This window comes from Schistocerca cancellata, chromosome 9, assembly GCF_023864275.1.
Source record: "Schistocerca cancellata isolate TAMUIC-IGC-003103 chromosome 9, iqSchCanc2.1, whole genome shotgun sequence".
NCBI lineage: Eukaryota > Metazoa > Arthropoda > Insecta > Orthoptera > Acrididae > Schistocerca > Schistocerca cancellata.
Window position 1 is genome coordinate 30,385,091 of NC_064634.1, and position 20,122 is coordinate 30,405,212.

General features: G+C 44.3%; 1 non-coding gene across 1 annotated transcript; it reads right to left on the minus strand.

The window, feature by feature from the left end:
* Positions 1–17,036: 17,036 nt before the first annotated feature.
* Trnas-uga (transfer RNA serine (anticodon UGA)) lies at positions 17,037–17,111 on the minus strand. Its single transcript has one exon. It is a non-coding gene; the product is annotated as a tRNA-Ser (tRNA).
* Between the last annotated feature and the right edge of the window lie 3,011 nt (positions 17,112–20,122).

Below are 20,122 nucleotides of genomic sequence, written 5' to 3' on the forward strand. Positions count from 1 at the left end.
GGATGTCAACACATGCCTAAAGAGATTAGTTAAATCAGCACCAAACTTGGCTACAATTAACGGCAACGAATCAGACAGAGGAACACGAGTGAAGAGAGAGACCACATCGAAACTCACTAAAATATCAGAGTCATTCAGCCTCAGTCCCTCCAAACGACGTAAAAAATCAGCTGAATTCCTGATATGATGTTCACACCGTTCGAAAATTATACTGAAAATCGACGTTAGTGATAAGAGTCTGTCGTTCAGCAGATTACTCCTGTTTCCTTCCTTGGGTATAAACTGCAAGTAAAATATTCACCTAATCTAGTGCAGCCTATCGGTTGTAATACGTCCGAGCCGGCCGCTGTAGCCGAGTGGTTCTAGGCCCTTCCGTCGGGAACCGCGCTGCTGCTGCGGTCGCAGGTTCGAGTCCTTAGGTTAGTTAGGTTTAAGTAGTTCCAAGTCTAGGGGACTGATGACCTCAGATGTTAAGTCCCATAGTGCTTAGAACCATTTTTCTTCGCCACGTTCCACAAGATCCGATGAGTGGGAATCTCGCAGTCAAAAGGTCGCATTTTGACGACGACATGTACTCACGTCTGATACTCTTATAATCTCACAGAATGTAACATTAGCAGTGTTACATGAAACTGGCCCTAATGCCGATATTGCAATGGTAATAATAAATATTTCATACAGTCAACGGCGACTATGTTGTCCTTTAGGAAATATTTTATGACTGCGGTTTGGACAGGTCAGGAAAACTGCTGGTGAATCCAGTGGATGCCTTGGGCAGATGGAGGGAATATTTTGAAGAGTCGCTCAATGTAGGTGAAAATGCGATCAGTAATGTTTCAGATTTCGATGTACAATGGGATAGGAATGAGGATGGAAATAGGATCACATTTGAGGAAGTGGAAAAAATGGTCAATAGATTGCAGTGCAATAAGCGGCTGGGGTGGATGAAATTAAGTCGGAACTCATCAAATACAGTGGAATGTCAGGTCTTAAATGGCCACACAGGATAAATGAAATGGCCTGGGAGTCGGGACAAGTTCCATCAGAGTGGACAAAAGCAGTAATCACACCAATCTTTAAACATGGAAACAGAAAAGATTGTAACAACTACAGAGGTATCTCTTTAATCAGCGTTGTGGGTAAAATCTTCTCAGGTATTGTTGAAAGGAAAGTGCGAGTATTAGTTGAGGACCAATTGGATCAAAATCAGTGTGGGTTTAGGCCTCTTAGAGGTTGTCAGGACCAGATCTTTAGCTTACGGCAAATAATGGAGAAGTGTTATGAGTGGAACAGGGAATTGTATCTATGCTTTATAGATCTAGAAAAGGCATATGACCGGGTTCCTAGGAGGAAGTTATTGTCTGTTCTACAAGATTATGGAATAGGAGGCAAACTTCTGCAAGCAATTAAAGGTCTTTACATGGATAGTCAGGCAGCAGTTAGAGTTTACGGTAATTTGAGTTCTTGGTTCAGAGTAGTTTCAGGGGTAAGACAAGGCTGCAACCTGTCTCCACTGTTGTTCATATTATTTATGGATCATATGTTGAAAACAATAGACTGGCTAGGTGACATTAAGATATGTCAACACAAAATAAGCAATCTTGCATATGCGGATGACTTAGTTGTGATGGCAGATTCGATTGAAAGTTTGCAAAGTAATATTTCAGAGCTAGATCAGAAATGTAAGGCTTATGGTATGAAGATTAGCATCTCCAAAACGAAAGTAATGTCAGTGGGAAAGAAATATAAACGGATTGAGTGCCAAATAGGAGGAACAAACTTAGAACAGGTGGACGGTTTCAAGTACTTAGGATGCATATTCTCACAGGATGGCAACATAGTGAAAGAACTGGAAGCGAGGTGTAGCAAAGCTAATGCAGTGAGCGCTCAGCTACGATCTACTCTCTTCTGCAAGAAGGAAGTCAGTACCAAGACTAAGTTATCTGTGCACCGATCAATCTTTCGACCAACTTTGTTGTATGGGAGCGAAAGCTGGGTGGATTCAGGTTAACTTATCAACAAGGTTGAGGTTACGGATATGAAAGTAGCTAGGATGATTGCAGGTACTAGTAGAAGGGAACAATGGCAGGAGGGTGTCCACAATGAGGAAATCAAAGAAAAACTGGGAATGAACTCTATAGATGTAGCATTCAGGGCGAACAGGCTTAGATGGTGGGGTCATGTTACACGGATGGGAGAAGCAAGGTTACCCAAGAGACTCATGGATTCAGTAGTAGAGGGTAGGAGGAGTCGGGGCAGACCGAGGAGAAGGTACCTGGATTCGGTTAAGAATGATTTTGAAGTAATAGGTTTAACATCAGAAGAGGCACCAATGTTAGCACTGAATAGGGGATCATGGAAGAACTGTATAAGTGGGGCTATGCTCAAGACTGAACGCTGAAAGGCATAATCAGTCTTAAATGATGATGATGATGACGATGATGATGATGATGATGATGATGATGCGGTTTCCAACCATGAGAAGTTAATCGTTTTTAATACTTCCGATCACGGTCACTTTCACTTTCACGAACTCGCTGCGGTCGGCCCAGCCGGACACCCTGGGGCGAGCCCCCGCGTGCAGTCATTCTGCAAGGACGCCCTCGCCTCGCTCAAGGAGGGAGACATTGCGAAGGGCCCGTCTGACAACGAGAAGCGTGCCGAGTGCTGATGGACACCAGCAGCCATTAGGACGCAACGCCAAGAATGTACGTGCGAAAGAACCTGAGTTCTTCTGCCCTGTCGGCAGTCACTTTACCTGCCTTAGAAGCAGGGATGTGCCGACAAATCCAGCAACGCACAGGAACAGGGAGGAGCATACGAAAAGCAAGGGGAACTGGCAAAGGGATGCGTGATAAAAAAGTCGGCATTCTTAAGAAGATGTTTTTCTCGACAGTGAGGACATTCCTTGTACGAGGTGCATTCAAGTTCTAAGGCCTCCGATTTTTTTTCTAATTAACTACTCACCCGAAATCGATGAAACTGGCGTTACCTCTCGAAGTAATCGCCCTGCAGACGTACACATTTTTCACAACGCTGACGTCATGATTCCATCGCAGCGGCGAAGGCTTCTTTAGGAGTCGGTTTTGACAACTGGAAAATCGCTGAGGCAATAGCAGCACGGCTGGTGAATGTGCGGCCACGGAGAGTGTCTTTCATTGTTGGAAAAAGCCAAAAGTCACTAGGAGCCAGGTCAGGTGAGTAGGGAGCATGAGGCATCACTTCAAAGTTATCACGAAGAAACTGTTGCGTAACGTTAGCTCGATGTGCGTGTGCGTTGTCTTGGTGAAACAGCACACGCGCAGCCCTTCCCGGACGTTTTTGTTGCACTCCAGGAAGGAATTTGTTCTTCAAAACATTTTCGTAGGATGCACCTGTTACCGTAGTGTCCTTTGGAACACAATGGGTAAGGATTACGCCCTCGCTGTCCCAGCACATGGACACCATCATTTTTTCAGCACTGGCGGTTACGCGAAATTTTTTTGGTGGCGGTGAATCTGTGTGCTTCCATTGAGCTGACTGGCGTTTTGTTTCTGGATTGAAAAATGGCATCCACGTCTCATCCATTGTCACAACCGACGAAAAGAAAGTCCCATTCGCGCTGTCGTTGCGCGTCAACATTGCTTGGCAACATGCCACATGGGCAGCCATGTGGTCGTCCGTCAGCATTCGTGGCACCCACCTGGATGACACTTTTCGCATTTTCAGGTCGTCATGCAGCATTGTGTGCACAGAACCCACAGAAATGCCAACTCTGGAGGTGATCTATTCAACAGTCATTCGGCGATCCCTCAAAACAATTCTCTCCACTTTCTCGATCATGTCGTCAGACCGGCTTGTGCGAGCCCGAGGTTGTTTCGGTTTGTTGTCACATGATGTTCTGCCTTCATAAACTGTCGCACCCACGAACGCACTTTCGACACATCCATAACTCCATCACCACATGTATCCTTCAACTGTCGATGAATTTCAATTGGTTTCACACCACGAAAATTCAGAAAACGAATGATTGCACGCTGTTCAAGTAAGGAAAACGTCGCCATTTTAAGTATTTAAAACAGTTCTCATTCTCGCCGCTGGTGGTAAAATTCCGTCTGCTGTACGGTGCTGCCATCTCTGGGACGTATTGACAATGAACGCGGCCTCATTTTAAAACAATGCGCATGTTTCTATCTCCTTCCAGTCCGGAGAAAAAAAATCGGAGGCCTTAGAACTTGAATGCACCTCGTAAATGACGGACGCCAACAGATTTTGAGATGGATCCAAAACATGAGTCTGTCCAGGGTTCACGCAGAGAGAGCGGTTACCAAGAACTGTTGTGTAGCTGCTCCCCCAACAGCCTCGGAATGCAGGAAAACATCTTATTAATGTGAAATCGTGAGAGAGATGGCGATTCACGTGCCACACGCCAGTCCGAGCCAGGTAGAAAATTTCCACCCTGCACAGAGAGGCGTGGCGATGAAACGGCGATCTGTCATTGGGTTGCATTGAAAATTTCGTCCGCCGATGACAAAGCCGAAAGGAAGAATATTCGGAAGAGCATTTGAGCTGGGAGATGGTGGAAAGCGAGGAAGGAGGAGTCGTGGAAACACCGCCGAAGCGAGAGAACATGGGCGCTCTTCCACCCAGCGCGAACATCTGCCTACCGACGCCTTGATACCACAGCTTCGGCCAAGCAACCGACAACAGGCAGACAACGCAGAGATCGTACCTGGGACACGCCGCAACGCCGCCATTGCTGATGAGCGCATTCGACACGCACAGTGCAGCACAGATCCGAGGCGGCGTGCTGTACCGACGCAGCGCCTGCTGCCGACAGCAGTATACGACGAACGACAATGAAGAATGGTGAGACGATTCGTTCCCTCCTCCTTCGCCTAATTCGCCTAAATTACTTAGTCGTGTCTACGCGCAGTCAAATTGGCCCTGAGATTTACAACTTTGTTTTGGTTTATATAAACAGCACGAAAATATATTTCTTTCATGTTTCGATCATGTAAACAGTCTTTTACATTCATACATGAACCCCTCAATTTTGTACCCTTTATTTGTGATTTCGTTTACTCTCTCGAGTTCACTATACTTTTTGGCACTCCTTAACTTTGTACCCTTTGTGTCCGATTTCATTTAATTATTGATATAAAGTAATTGTTGGCTCCCAACGTGGGGCAATCTTACCAGTCATCTGCTCGTCATTTCAAGTCCGACAGCAGAGAGAGATGAATTCTCCAGAGTTAACTACACACTGCTTATAGGAATGACGCGTGCAATGCTGATTAACGTAACCAACTGAATATGACTCATTTAACGGCAAAAATCTGAAAGACTTCTTCGGTGCCGAGGTCGTATTTTGAAGATTCACTACACGTCTCTCTCACGTTAATTAGCTGATAACTTTATTTAAATTTAAAACCTGTTTCTGCAAGTTCTGTCCTGACTGAATATATTGCTACAACGTGGTTGTTTCGTGAACAAGGTTTAAGAGAGCACAAGCGTGGATTGACAAAAAGTGTGAGAAATAACGATGTAAGAAACACAGTTTTTTGACTGAAATTATTTTATTGTATTGTGAAGGAAGTAGATTCAAAGGATCATAAATAATACGTACAAGTGTTTTTCAATGGACGACGAGTCTTTACAAACAGATACCTCTAAAGGCATGGAGAAATTAGCACACCTTTATACAAACCCATGTAAAATTGAAAATGAGCGGTAAGATAATGAGATACGTGATTTCTATGCACACTACGACGGAAGAGGAAAAGGTGACGACCCAGAACATATAATTTTGCTAATGCAGCATCAGCCAGCAATCATGTAACCCACTTCCTCGACGTTGTAGCTTTAATATGCCCATCTAATTATATAAAGACAAAACTGATGTACTTCAAAAGATAGTACATTTACTGCAGAAAGGGAGGAGTGCTGTTCACGGTGGCTGCGCTACCCTAACGAATTCAAATGGGAACACAAAGCCGCGCGCAGTGGCCACACGAATAGGGGCCTCATGTCAGGGATTGCACGGACCCTTCGAGTCCTCCCTCGGGCATACGTTTGTTTGTTGTTCTTACATCTACATCTACATCTACATTTATACTCCGCAAGCCACCCAACGGTGTGAGGCGGAGGGCACTTTACGTGCCACTGTCATTACCTCCCTTTCCTGTTCCAGTAACGTATGGTTCGAGGGAAGAACGACTGCCGGAAAGCCTCCGTGCGCGATCGAATCTCTCTAATGTTACATTCGTGGTCTCCCCGGGAGGTATAAGTAGGGGGAAGCAATATATATGATCCCTCATCCAGAAACGCACCCTCTCGAAACCTGGACAGCAAGCTACACCGCGATGCAGAACGCCTCTCTTCCAGAGTCTGTCACTTGAATTTGCTAAACATCTCCATAACGCTATCACCCTTACCAAATAACCCTGTGACGAAACGCGCCGCTCTTCTTTGGATCTCCTCCGTCAACCCGATCTGGTACGGATCCCACACTGATGAGCAATACTCAAGTATAAGTTGAACGAGTGTTTTGTAAGCCACCTCTTTTGTTGATGGACTACATTTTCTAAGGACTCTCCCAGTGAATCTCAACCTGGTACCCGCCTTACCAACAATTAATTTTATATGGTCATTCCACTTCAAATCGTTCCGCACGCATACTCCTAGGAATTTCACAGAAGTAACTGCTACCAGTGTTTGTTCCGCTATCATATAATCATACAATAAAGGATCCTTCTTTCTATGTATTCGCAACACATTACATTTGTCTATGTTAAGGGTCAGTTGCCACTCCCTGCACAGTCCACGTTTCACCACCACACAATGGTGTACTCCAGTAGTACATTCTCACAAATTTCCTTCTCGTATTAACGCCTATGTCTGATACTAGTAGAGTTCTCTTGGTGAGGAATGCCCTTTTAGCCAGGGCTAGTCTGTTTTTCGTGTCCTCCTTGCTCTTTCCGTCATTGGTTATTTTACTGCCTAGGTAGCAGAATTCTTTAACTTCACCTTCTATGTGACCATCAATCATGATGTTAAGTTTCTCGCTGTTCTCATTTCTGCTAATTCTCATTACTTTCGTCTTCCTTCGATTTACTCTCAATCCGTATTCTGTTTTCATTCCACTGTTCATTCCACTGTTCATTCCATTCAGCAGATCTTGTAATTCTTCTTCACTTTTACTCAGGATAGCAACGTCGTCAATGAATCGTATTATGGGCATCTTTCCACCTTGAATTTTAATTCCACTCCTGAACCTTTCTTTTATTTCCATCATTGCTTCTTCAATGTACAGGGTGAACAGCAGGGGGAAAGACTAGATCTCTGTCTTACACCCTTTTTAATCCGAGTTCTTCATTCTTGGTTTTCCCCTCTTATTATACCCTCATAGCTCTTGTACATGTTGTATGTTACCTGTCTGTCCCTATAGCTTTCATTTTTTTTCAGAAATTCGAACGTTTTACTCCATTTTACATTGCCGAACGCCTTTTTCTAGGTCTAGAAATGCTGTGAACGTGTCTCGATGTTTCGTTAATCTTGCTTCTACTATCAACTGCAACGTCAGACTTACCTCTCTGGTGCCTTTGCCTTTCCTAAAGCCAAACTGATCGTCATTTAACACATTCTCAATTTTCATTCCCATTCTTCTGCAAATTAATCTTATCAGCAACTTGGGTGCATGATGCTGCGATAATTCCCGCACTTTTCAGCTCTTGCAGTCTACGGAATTCTATGATTGGAGCAAAAAGTCAGGTGGTATGTCACCAGACACATACACTCTACACACCAACTTCAATAGTCGTTTTTCTGCCCCGTCCCCCAGTGGTTTTAAAAATTCTGGTGGAATGTTATCAATCCCCTCTGTCTTATTTGATCTTAAGTCCCCCAAAGCTCTCCTAAATTCTGATTCTAACACTGGATTTTCATTTCCCTTTAGGTACTATATTACCCTTTCAATATCCTCATATACATTCTCTATCTCGTCATCTTCAGCTTGCGATCGGCATGTACACCTGAACTATCGTTGTCTGTGTTGGTTTGCTGTCCATTCTGATAAAAAAATCCTATCACCAAATTGTTCACAATAACACCCTCTCTGCCCTACCGTTCTATTCATAACGAATGCGACGCCCCTTGTACCATTTTATACTGCTGTTAATATTACCCTATACTCATCTGACCAGAAGTCCTTGTCTTCTTAGCATTTCACTTCACTGACCCCTACTATATATCTAGATTGAGCCTTTGCACTTCCCTTTTCAGATTTTCTAGCTTCCCTGCCACGTTCAAGCTTCTCACATTCCATGCCACGACTTGTAAAAATGGTTCAAATGGCACAGAGCACTATGGGACTCAACTGCTGAGGTCATCAGTCTCCTAGAACTTAGAACTACTTAAACCTAACTAAACTAAGGACATCACACGCACCCATGCCCGAGGCAGGTTTCGAACCTGCGACCGTAGCAGCAGCGCGGCTCCGGACTGGAGCGCCTAGAACTGCATGGCCACCGCGGCCGGCAGCCACGACTTGTAGAACGTTATCCTTTCGCTGGTCGTTTAACCTTCTTCTCATGGTCACCTCCCCCTTGGCATTCCCATCTCGGAGATTCGAATGGGTAACTATTCCGGATTCTTTGTCCAATGGAGAGATCATCATGACACATTTTCACTTACAGGCCACATGTCCTTTGGATACACGTTATTCGCCTTTAGTGCAATGGTTTCAATTGCCTTCTGCATCCTCACGCCGTTCATCATTGCTGATTCTTCCGCCTTTAGGGTCAATTTCCCACCCCAAGGACAAGAGAGTGCCCTGAAACTCTGTCCGCTCCTCCGCCCCCTTTTACAAGGCCGTTGGTAGAATAAGGGTGACTTCTTATATCGGGAGTCTTTGACCGCCAATGCTGATATAATGAATCAAAATTTAACCACTGGCGGGTTTCGAACCCGCTACCGAGACCGTTTTAATTACTAATGAAAGGGAAGCGTGTGGGCAAAGTGGGCAGGAGTGACAACCCGAGACCTTGCCACCATGTCCCGTTCCCACCCTCGAGGGTGTCTTGTGGCGTGTGACGCATTTAATTCCGTATGACACGTTCAATCTCTTACGCCTTCATTCGTTCGTAATCTAATGAGAAAACTTGGATTTTATGGTCGAGCGGCTGCTCATAAGCCACACATCACGCTGGTAAATGCAAAACGACGACTCGCTTGGTGTAAGGAGCGTAAAAATTGGACGTATGAACAGTGTAAAACGTTGTATGGAGTGACGAATGACGGCACACAATGTGGCGATCCGATGGCAGGGTTTGGGTATGGTGAATGCGCGGTGAACGTTATCTGCCAGTGTGTGTAGTGCCAACAGTAAAATTCGTAGGTGGTGGTCTTATGGTGTGGTAGTGTTTTATTTTTTTTTTTTTTTTTGGAGCGGCTTGCACCCCTTGTTGTTTTGCGTGGCACTATCTCAGCACATGCCTACACTGATGATAAATTCTTCACGGGTTATCAGCCGAATGGTGGCGTCGTTTGAAGCACCTTCTTGCTTCCTGCTGTTGAAGAGCAATTCGGGGGATGGCGACTCCGTCTCTCAACACGATCGAGCACCTGTTCATGATGCACGGCCTGTGGCGGAGTAGTTACATGACCATAACATCTCTGTAATGGACTGGCCTTCACAGAGTCCTGACCTGAATCCTGTAGAACACCTTTGGAGGTTTTGGAATGCCGACTTCGCGCGAGCTCTCACCGATCGACAGTGATACCTCTTCTGAGTGAAGCACTCTGTGAAGAATGGGCTGCCATTCCCCAAGACACCTTCCAGTTCCTGACTGGACGTATGCCTGCGAGAGCGGTATCTGTCATGAAGGCTAAGGACGGGCCAACACCAGACTGAATTCCAGCATTATTGAATTAGGCCGCTACGAACTTGTAAGTCATTTTCAGCCAGCTGTCCCGATATTTTTGATCAAATAGTGTAGGTGTGACCCTGGATAGATCTCTGAGAAAGAAAATACAACACAGGAAAGTGGTAGCTGGATCCAAAGCTCGGTACAATGTAATCAAGAATTTAACAGGAACCATCTACTGTGTGCCACTGCAACAGTCCTTAGATTATCAGCTATAACTCAATCATACTAAGTCGCAGAATAATCGTGTTCTAACTATCGAAACGGTGCTCACACTGAAACAATTGACACGCTGCTCAATCGAACAGTGCTTCTCACTTTAGAGTGTATTCATTCGACAAACACACACTGGCTAACGGTACTTAGTAACAACTTTGCCTGGCTATACGAAGATCAGAGTCATTGCAGAATGTGTACGCAAAGATAAAGACCAACCAAGAATTACTTATTCATTCAGTAATTCCACTACCTGAAACCCAATGACTGAAGTGTAGAAACGTATAATGCGCACTGCCGTCAACCTCCAGGGCAGTAACTTCAACTCGCTGAAACGTTGCGACAAGACGACGCCACCACTCGGCTGATAACCCGAGCAGAAAGACTGAAATCGCATAGGCCTACACTGATGTTTGAAGCACCTTCTTGCTTCCTACTGTTGAAGAGCAATTCGGGGATGGCGACTGCGTCTCTCAACACGATAGGGCACCTGTTCATGATGCACGCCATGTGGCATCACCAATCTTCCAAGAGGCAGCAGTAACTAATCAAATCTACCTGGAACCGATCAGCAGTTTTTCATGTACCTGCAGCAGCACTGGTGCAAACTGAATGGGATCAGAACTGATTGGTGCAGGTATGGAGCTCTGTGGCAGCATTGGAGTGGGACGTCGTCCTGTGAATGTGGCTGCTGTGAAGAGCAACAAACAGTATAACACACAACATTTGAGTAATCCCTCAGAGTATTCAAAGAGACAGTTGAAGATCTTCGAATTTGTCATCGGAAGATTCTGACTGGTTTTCCAGTCTAGAATTACAGCTGAGAACCAGTTACTAACTTAAGTATATGTACTTGTATACAAATGTATATATTTGTTGTAAATAGCTCTCTATGTATGTCTCTCATCATACGATAAATAAATAAACATTTCAGTAACGTAATACGGACCAAGAAATCTGGGCAATTTTACTTGTTACCTTGTTAGCTTCGTTACTAGTTGCTCAGAAATTCTCGATAAAATGGTGGTCTCGGGTCTTTACGCTTGCGGGCCACCTCCCGCTAGTAATACCTTTTTGTCTCACTACGATTTGCAGCTAATATGTTGGCCTTTGCTTCACGCCTGTCTTCTTTGATTGTGTCGGATCATACTTCTCAGAGAGTAAATCATTCATCCCCCACAATAGTGACTTAGTTATGCAAGTAAACATTAACTTAGAGGCGGAATTCAAGGACTCTCGTGAGTAGCTGTATTGAACACATTACTTAGTCGTGGAATGGTCTGATCCCATCTAATTTGATCTTTATGGTGGTACAGAACCAAAGCCGCTTGGAGATTAGGATTTACCCTTTCCGCAAAGAAAGGTAGTGAATAAGATAGTGTTATTTTTAAATACCTAATAACGTGACTAAAACAAAATCTTTTAAATTTATTTCAGAGGCTTGCGGATGTGTTATCACTTACAACAGATTTGGAGAACCCAAAGCTCAGGAAAACGTTTCTAAAGGCCATCACACTAACATCTGCCGTTATCCCTCTGAGTAGGAATTAACCAGACGAACACCCATCAACTACCACAGGCAAATACTTATTTCCATCCTTTGATCGAGGAATATGATGCTAAAATCCTATAAAGAATCTATCCATTGCACACATTCCCCTATTCGATACCAACCAACCTTGTGGCTTATCATTACGTACTTAACTCATTTTACCCACCTGTCACTACCGCACTAACATTTGGATATCTACATCCATTCCATTTCATGTGAATACTTCCTAACTTTCATCCTAGTCCTTTATATGCCTAAATACCCATCAATGAAAGACTCATGACAGAACATAAATTCAGGTGCCAATAATTCTGTAGGCGGAACTAGATTTTTCTGTTATCAATCCGTGATTGTGTGTAGTAACACAATGGTCAGGTTTTAGTAGCTACCCATTTACGTCTTCATTTTCTATTTTTCCTTTTTTTTTTTAAAAAAAAAGCTCTTAACTCATTATCCGTATCCCGACATGAACCCAGATCCTTAAATAGCCTTGATAAATTCAGCAATATATTATTTTGCCTTATTTCTTTTTCGGCTTCCATCACCTTTCCCATATTTCCTTCTTACTAATTCTCTTTGAATTCTTCCTCGAAATTACAACTCAGACTATCAGCCATATTTCCGTGCTTGACCTCAAATGTGAAAGGAGATAAACGTACTGCTCATCAGACAATTCTTCAAGTTTTCATTAGGTGAAAGGACAGCAAAATAAGTGCCGTGTTGCCAGTTTCCAACGTAAAACTTTTGTGCTACAGATGAAAACGGAATTTTCCTACAGTGAATAATGCCGCTCGTGCTTCTAATTCATACGCTGAACAACATGTTTATAATTCCGAGAATGCTGTGGAAGGATATGCTACTGGCCCATGCCCACCATTTCCTCCTTGCAAAAGGATGACCGCCACCCTGAACATGGACACGTCGGTCTGATGTACCAACTATTTTTTAGAATCAGTCTCAGCCAAAAGAGGAGCTTTAATCAACGTATGTTTCAATCCTTCACAAGTAGCTACTTGAAAATCCGACCAACGAAATTTCTCCCCTTTCTCCGCAGTTCGTTAAGGGTTACCTCTAACTGTGCGAAGTTAGGTATGAACTTTCTGAAGATATTGCCGTTCCAATGAAGTTAGCTACGCCTTTAATATTTTCCGATGAAGGAAACTTATTAATAGCGCGCATTCTTTCTTTATCAGTCTGTAGCCCCTACTCTGATATAGTATTCCCAAAGAACGAAAAGCAGGAATGAGCTAAATTAACTTTTGATGCTTTCACAGTAAGATCTAGAAACGGAACTGATTGTTATGCCTCATTACATACCCTGTCCGCCCCAGTAGCTGAGTGGTCAGCGTGACGGATTGCCGTCCTCCGGGCCCGGGTTCGATTCCCGGCTGGGTCGGGGATTTTCTCCGCTCAGGGACTGGGTGTTGTGTTGTGTTCATCATCATTTCATCCCCATCCGGCGTGCAGGTCGCCCAATGTGGCGCCGAATGTAATAAGACCTGCGCCAAGGCGGCCGGACCTGCCCCGCGAGGGGCCTCCCGGCCAATGACGCCAAACGCTCATCATCATCATCATTACATACCCTCAAAGTAACTCCGTGTTTAAATTTTTAAGTGACATACTGGTCATCTTTTTATTTCGTTCACATACCGAGAGCCTCTGGCAAAGAGATGGACGCGATTGTATTTATTTATTTATTTTACGATGTACATCCTTTTTCCATTCCTATTATGCACCTATCAGTTACGAGATGAATGAGTGTTAGGGATGTGGTTTCTTGAGTAGGTAGCTGTACTGCAGAGGTACATATTTTACTTAAGCTTATGTGCCAACCTAATACTTGGTGTGAACAGTCAACCATGCACCTGTGATGCTGGCTTCTACAGGACTCGTAGGAGCCTCCGCTCCTCATCCTCAAGGACGAACAGAGAGCCCATTAGATGGGCTAACTTGAGGGATGGACGGAATCTATGTGTATCTCCATGATATTGACCGAAAAATTCAGAGAAGGAAGTATAGTGTAAATCAGATCATTAATGCAATCTTTTTCTGGTCCGTCTTAGCCAGAGTTATGTTAGGAGTACGTTTTTAATTATTTTTCTAGTAAATTCACTAGTTAAGATAAATATTTCTGGGACAGCTTTGAAATATGGAAAGGTCTTAGTCAGACAATTCTCTGTTAAGCACTACGCGCTTCAAAATTTCATCATCAGAGAGAAGCTGTTTGATAAAGCGTACAAACGAATTAACGATGACAAATATATTCATATATCAGTAGGGGTATTAATGATTCCTGTTCACATCCACACCGCCAAGAACCATTAATAATTATCTGCCGTTTTTTATAATTTTAACCTGAATAAAATGTGTTTAGCGAATATTCTCTCTTAATCACCAAGCTCGTAGTCGATTTGCTTACATGATTACAGGACTCACCAGAAGCGTCATGTTGCTTCAGGGTGACTCCTTTGAGGATGTTGAGACACAGCTCACGGATGCGCTAGACATGCTCTGTCAGTACTACGCCGACAATCAACTCAAGCCGAACCCTAGCAAAACACATGTTTGCGCCTTCCATCTCCGTAACAAGCAGGCATCCCGTAAGCTGCGTGTCTTCTGGAAGGACACACTCCTCGAACACTGCGTTAATCCCAAATACCTAGGAGTAACCCTAGACAGGGCTCTGACGTATAAACAGCACTGTATTAACACCAAAATGAAGGTGAGCGGCAGAAGTAATATTCTTCGGAAAATAACGAACTCCTCCTGGGGCGCAAAGCCAGAGGTAGTGAGGACCACAGCACTAGCAGTTTGCTTCCCAGCAGGCGAATATGCAAGCAGTGTCTGGTACAACTCTAGCCACTAGCCACGCTAAACAGGTCGACATTGCTCTGAACGAGACCTGCAGGCTCGTCACTGGATGTCTGAAACCGACACCAACAGACAAGCTCTACCATCTTGCTGGGATTGCACCTCCTGCAGTGCGAAGAGAAGCGGCAGCCTATAGTGAAAGAGCGAGGGCTGAGATGGCAGAGAGCCACCTCCTCCACAAAACTCAGCCAGCCACCAAACGCTTGAAATCTAGACGCAGTTCTCTCAGGGCAACCGAAGATTTTAGCGACCAACCTGGATCTAGGGTGGAGAGATGGAAGCGGTCGGGAGAAGGGCACTGGATGGAACCAAAGGAGGAATTGGCACCAGGTTACGATGAGGACTGGGTGGTCTGTAGATCACTAAACAGGCTACGCACCAACACTGCACGGTCAAGAGATAACCTTCTGAAGTGGGGATATTCTACTACATCTAATCTCTGCGACTATGGAGAGGTGCAGACGACCCAGCACATGTATAACTGCCCTGAATGTCCTTCACACTGCACTTTAGAGGATCTGATGTTGGCAACCCCAAATGCTGTCGACGTAGCCCGCTTATGGGCCAAATGCCTATAACATTTTGTTTCTGTGCACACATATGTGTGTATATATATATATATATATATATATATATATTAAATGCCTGTGATTAATTTTTTTCTGTGTGCTAGTCATTTTTTTATATTCCTGTATCCATGGTGCGTCTGACACGAATAATAAAAAAAAAAAAACCAGAAACGTATTCATAGACTGCAATTATTCTGGCCCCAGAAATTCATTGAAGCTTGTTAGATTTGGGTTTGGCACTACTCCCATGGGCTCCTCTGGACAATACAAACGATGCTGTTAAATGTTCAGGTGAGTTTTCCCTGATATCGTGGACTCGTGCCAGGTAGATAGGAAGTAGATCACGTACCTCGCATGCTGTTCCCTTTCATAAGGAACTACTCGTTTAATTCTAGCATTTATGCTGACGTAAACGTCCCCTGCTCAAAACAACTAGCCACCTCTACCATCTTGTCACTAGTAGAGTACAACCAATGCTCCTTGACCAGTTGAAAGTACAATTCCAGGCCGATCACTGCTTTATTGCCTTCTCTTATCTCCTTCTGACCCAGCCTACCGCTGCCGCCGAGCGGTTCTAAGTGCTTCAGTCTGGAACCGCGCTGCTGCTACAGTCGCAGTTTCGAATCCTGCCTTGGGCACGGATGTACGTAATGTCCTTAGGTTACATAGGTTAATGTAGTTCTAAGTCTAGGCGACTGATGACCTCAGATGTTAAGTCTCATAGTGCTTAGAGCCCTTTGAACCGCCTTCTGACCCATTAGCAATTTCACTGCACATGAATCCTGCCCCTCTTTTATTACCATATTCGCACCAATTATGACCACCTCAGCACCAGCTTTGTAACTCTGTTTCCTCTATTTCCACATATATTCCCTTGTCTTTAGCAATTAAAAATAATTGCTGCGTTCTTACTCTTATGTAAGGGTGTACAGATTGCGTGCAGCTGTACGGTACGTAACAAGCGCTCGCCAGCCGACCTGTCTGGATGAAGACAATTTGCTTGGTCAGTAGACGCGCGTCCAGACCCACTGCGACGCCGAGTATGCCACTGGCCACCGTCCGTATTAACTAGCGCGGCCTTGGGCCCGAATAGGTCTCTTTTCTTAGCTCACCATGGAGCCTTTCGACACGACCGTAATTAGCTGGTGTTAGGATGTCAGACACAGTGATGATGGTTACGCGTAGCGTGCGTGTTTTATAATCCGCTTTTGTTAGTAAAACTGTTTAAACTTACTTCTCGTGTTCGCGTATTGCCGTACCTCAAGGACCCACCATTTACAAATCCTTAAAAAATATTACCCCTAATTATCATCCGGGGCAACAACACAAACTACCCCTTTATATGAGTGGTGCAAGCATGAGGATAATTATGGAAAATCTACAGTCCTGAAGAGGTGCAGTACAATGCGAACTTCGAGCAGCAGCAGCATGAACATCTTCTGAGTACGTGGGGACATCCAATGCTGGAATTCAGGTTGGTCTACTACAGTTTGGCTAGAATACGAAAGGCAGCGATGTATTTTTATTTTACATTTGAGTGACTCGTTGGCTTTAAATTAGGTGAAATATCTCAAACCAGTCAGAGTAACGTTGTCGATCTACAAACTGTTATTAATGAACTGCAAGAAGAGATTCGACAGTTAAAAACAGAATGAAGCGAGCGTAACATTGCAATAGACTTGTCAAATAATAGTTCATGCAGTACAGGTACAAATGCAATGAAGAATTTTTCATTATTGCCATCAGTAGCAGTGTTTAGTGGGAAATCTGAATATGATGTGGATGCGTTTTTTCGTAAACTTGAAGGTGCCACCCTGTTAGGATCATGGACAGATTCGGATAAGCTAGTGGTTTACAGACTGAAATTTTCACTCTGCAGCGGAGTGTACGCTGATATGAAACTTCCTGGCAGATTAAAACTGTGTGCCGAACCGAGACTCGAACTCGGGACCTTTGCCTTTCACGGGCAAGTGCTCTACCAACTGAGCCACCCCAGCACGACTCATGCCCCGTCCTCACATCTTCACTTCCGACAGCGCACACTCCGCTGCAGAGTGAAAATTTTATTCGGGAAACATCCCCAAGGCATGTCTCCGCAGTATCCTTTCTCCCAGGAGTGCTAGTTCTGCAAGGTTCGCAGGAGAGCTTCTGTGAAGTGTGGAAAGTAAGAGACGAGGTACTGGTGGAAGTAAATCTGTGAGGACAGGGCGTGAGTCGTGCTTGGGTAGCTCAGTTGGTAGAGCACTTGGCCGTGAAAGGCAAGTGTCCCGAGTTCGAGTCTCGGTCCGGCACACTGTTTTAATCTGCCAGGAAGTTTCAAGCTAGTGGCTGTCAAATTAAGAACTCGGGGAGCAGCACAAGATTTCATCAGCGCAGAGCATACTTGCGTGAAAACAGAATATTACAATGAGTTTAGACCAATTGTTGGTCAGAAATTTAAACGTAAAAATTTGATCAGATTCTAGAGAGATCAGCTTCACAGTTTGTTAATGCGACAAGACGAACCTAACAAAGCAGTTTGCTGTTTGCTGACAGTATTCGAAACATCAACGCTCAAACGTACGAGTTAGTAGAAGATGAAAATCGCATTCACTTGTTCGAAGCCGACCAGAGAGCCTTGGACACATTCATTCATGGGTTGCACGGATAGGAAGTAAGCAAAGCTGTTTGATTGGCGCGATGTAAAACGTTTCAGGAAGCAGTAGAATCAGTTGTTGGTTTCGTTGAAGCACTAAGACGACCGAATGAGATGCAGAAAAAAGAACGCAGAGTTTTTAACACAACAGCACAAGGCTACAGATGCCATAAGCGGAGTAACAAGCGTAAGGATTGTAAAGAGAATCGAATCTGCTATCATTGCGGTATGCAGGGTCATGTTTCGAGAGAGTGTTGCAAGACGACGAAAGGTAATGCCAACAACAGACAATCTGCCAGATCTTTAAACCAGTACGGGTATGTACGGACCACCACTCCGTCCGCCCCTTGCCAGAGACTGTGATTCCTGTTATTTCTAGCGAAAATAAGACCGAATATGACTTCCTGATAGGTGCTGTATGTCGTGGGAGGAACATCTAACTACTTATTGACACAGGAGCACAGATCTCATTAATGTGGTGTGGCAGAGAAGACAGGATAAATTGAAACCGCCGCTATTAAAAGTGCGACGGTTAAACCGAGGAAAGCTGCGTAGCTATGGAGAAGTTCACATAGAATTAATCCTTGGCCAAAGCCGAGATGAAGTTGGAAATAAAAATAAAGATAAATACACAGCAATGGTGCAAGTAGTTTCAAATAACAAAACGCGTTACGATGGTGTACTTGGATTTGATTTCTTGTCCGCCAATGAGGCAGAGATATTTGTCGCAGAAAGAAAGATCAGACTAGGCCGCAGCAACTACAACCTAGGAAATCGTTCTTCAGATCGTACTCAAAAGAGCAGCAATACTGACGTCGTGGGAATGGACCGCCCAAATAATGTATCGAAATTTTGGTAGAAAATCCTAAGAAATTCTGGTCGTATGTAAAGTACACAAGGGGCAAGACGCAGTGAATACCTTCGCTGCGCAGTGCCGATGATACTGTTACCGACGACTGCGCCGCTAAAGCGGAGTTGTTGAACGCAGTTGTCCTTCACCGGGGAAGACGAATGGAATATTCCAGAATTTGAAACACGAACAGCTGCTAGCATGAGTTTCTTAGAAGTAGATACCTTAGGGGTTGCGAAGCAACTCAAATCGCTTGATACGGGCAAGTCTTCAGGTCCAGATTGTATACCGATTAGGTTCCTGTCAGAGTACGCTGACAATAGCTCCCTACTTAGCAATCATATACAACCACTCGCTCATCGATAGATCTGTACCTACAGATTGGAAAAATGCGCAGGTCGCATCAGTGTTTAAGAAGGGCAGTAGGAGTAATCCATCGAACTACAGACCTATATCATTGACGTCGGTTTGCAGTAGGGTTTTGGAGCATATATTATATTCGAACATTATGAATCACCTCGAAGGGAACGATCTATTGATACGTAATCAGCATGGTTTCAGAACACATCGTTCTTGTGCAACGCACCTAGCTCTTTATTCGCACGAAGTAATGACCGCTATCGACAGGGGATCTCAAGTTGATTCCGTATTTCTATATTTCCGGGAAGCTTTTGACACCGTTCGTCACAAGCGACTTCTAATCAAGCTGTGGGCCTATGGGGTATCGTCTCAGTTTTGCGACTGGATTCGTGACTTCCTGTCAGGTAGGTCGCAGTTCGTATTAATAGACGGCAAATCATCGAGTAAAATTGAAGTGATATCAGGTGTTCCTCAGGGAAGCGTCCTGGGACCTCTGCTGTTCCTGAACTATATAAATGACCTGGGTGACAATCTGAGCAGTTCTCTTAGGTTGTTCACAGATGATGCTGTAATTCACCGTCTAGTAAGGTCATCCGAAGACCAGTATCAGTTGCAAAGCTATTTAGGAAAGATTTCTGTATGATGTGGCAGGTGGCAGTTGACGCTAAATAACGAAAAGTGTGAGGTGATCCACAAGAGTTCCAAAAGAAATCCGTTGGAATTCGATTACTCCATAAATAGTACAATTCTCAAGGCTGTCAATTCAACTAAGTACCTAAGTGTTAAAATTACGAAGAACTTCAGTTGGAAAAACCACATAGATAACATTGTGGGGAAGGCGAGCCAAAGGTTGCGCTTCATTGGCAGGACACTTAGAAGATGCAACAAGTCCACTATAGAGACAGCTTACACAACACTCGTTCGTCCTCTGTTAGAATATTGCTGCGCGGTGTGGGATCCTTGCCAGGTGGGATTGACGGAGGACATCGAAAGGGTGCAAAAAAGGGCAGCTCGTTTTGTATTATCACGTAATAGGGGAGAGAGTGTGGCAGATATGATACGCGAGTTGGGATCGAAGTCATTAAAGCAAAGACGTTTTTCATCGCGGCGAGATCTATTTACGAAATTTCAGTCACCAACTTTCTCTCCCGAATGCGAAAATAT